Source organism: Myotis brandtii, unplaced genomic scaffold (assembly GCF_000412655.1).
Source record: "Myotis brandtii unplaced genomic scaffold, ASM41265v1 scaffold411, whole genome shotgun sequence".
NCBI classification, from domain to species: Eukaryota; Metazoa; Chordata; class Mammalia; order Chiroptera; family Vespertilionidae; genus Myotis; species Myotis brandtii.
In genome coordinates, this window is record NW_005365804.1 from 1,083,555 (window position 1) to 1,085,246 (window position 1,692).

At 46.3% G+C, this 1,692-nt stretch overlaps 1 long non-coding RNA gene across 1 annotated transcript in view; it reads right to left on the minus strand.

Annotated features, from left to right (window-relative positions):
• Positions 1–242: 242 nt before the first annotated feature.
• Positions 243–1,692, minus strand: part of LOC106727351 — a 3,163-nt gene continuing 1,713 nt past the window's right edge. Inside the window, exons 2-3 of the long non-coding RNA XR_001363527.1 lie at positions 1,058–1,256; positions 243–566 (exon numbers count right to left, since the gene is read on the minus strand). This is a non-coding gene — a long non-coding RNA (uncharacterized LOC106727351). The remainder of the gene's footprint in view (positions 567–1,057; positions 1,257–1,692) is intronic.

Here is a 1,692-nt window from a genome sequence, read left to right on the forward strand (position 1 = left end):
GTAGGGAGCGTGTAGGAGGCAGCTGATTAATGATTCTCTCTCATCTTTGATGTTTCTCTCTCTCTCCTCCTCCTCTCTAACATCAATAAAAACATATTTTTGAAAAAAGAAAAGAAAATTCCCGCCACCTTTTCTCCCTGAGAAGAGTGTCTTACTCGTTCACAGAGCCTGGGCTGGGTTTCACCCTGGAGTTCTGAGCGGCTCGGGGAGGAGCAAGGGCCTGGAGGCAGGTGCCTGTCTGGGTTGGAATCCACTTTTATTAGTCACGAAACTTTGAGTCACATACTCCCTCGGTCAGTCTATGAAACCAAGGTTGACAAGAACAGTAAGACCTCATTGGGCTGTTCGGATAATTCGGTGAAATGCCACCGTAAGCGCTGGCAGGTAGGAAGTACCCGATCGGTGATTGTTCTTATCATAGTCACGTTGGTCACTTCAGGAAACTCACAGAGGAAGAGGGTGCTGTCAGGTGGTCACTGCTGGAAGCCATGTGCTAGAACTTTCCTCACGCGCGTCTTCACTGCTCTTCGGAATGCGTTCAGCTCCATCTCTCAGCGCAGGCTGGGCTGCAATAAACAAATGTTCACTTATTTTTTTTTTCTCCCAGTTGAGAAGTGAGCTGATTTGAATATTTGTAAATTTTGTTTTATTTTTTAAAAAATTATTTTATTATTTTTGTATCTACTTGTTTAAATTGAGCTAACATTGGTTAATAATAACATTACATACATTTCCAGTATACGACATGATAATTCGATATCCGTATACTCTATTGCGTGCTCATCACCCAAAGTCTAGTTACCTTGTGTTACTGTATATTTGACCCCCTTACCTTTTTGCCCTCCTCCCCATCCCCTTCCCCTCTGGTAACCACCGTGCTGCGTCTGTTTCTGTGAGTTTTATTTTGAAAGGTGTTTTTTTTCTGTTGCCAAACCTGATGATGACATTGTCTATCATCAACTCCGTGTCGGTGCTGAAGTGCCTGGGGGAGGAGGTGGCATTTCTCCCATGACTGAGCGCCTAGGCCCACGAAGGAATGCCCTCTGTTCTTACTCACAGGGCGAGTCCCTGCAGGGGCCCAGGCAGTCCTGGCAAAGAGGAAATGGAATGAAGGACGCTTCTTGGTGGCGTTTATGCTCCGAAGTCTACTGTCCCAGACAGGTCTCTCCCACTGTTTCCTCCATCGGTGTCCTTGGGGAAGAGTGAGGGGCAGGGGTGAGAGAGAAGGTCTGAGCACTGCCCCGGGGTTGCTGCTTCTGCGGGGGAGAGGGGCACGTGGGGAGGCAGAGAGACACCATTTATTTTTTAAAAATATATTTTATTGATTTTTTACAGAGAGGAAGGGGGAGGGATAGAGAGTTAGAAACATCGATGAGAGAGAAACATCGATCAGCCGCCTCCTGCACACTCCCTACTGGGGATGTGCCCGCAACCAAGGTACATGCTCCTGACCAGAATCGAACCTGGGACCCTTCAGTCCGCGGGCCGACGCTCTATCCACTGAGCCAAACCAGTTAGGGCAGAGACACCATTTTAGATGGCATCTAAAGGTATTATTATTTTACAGAAATTTCAGAATTTTAATATTTTTTTAAAAGATCAAAATTATACACACACACACACACACACACACACACACACACACACACACACACACATTGAGTGGCCAGATTATTATGACCACCCCATCAA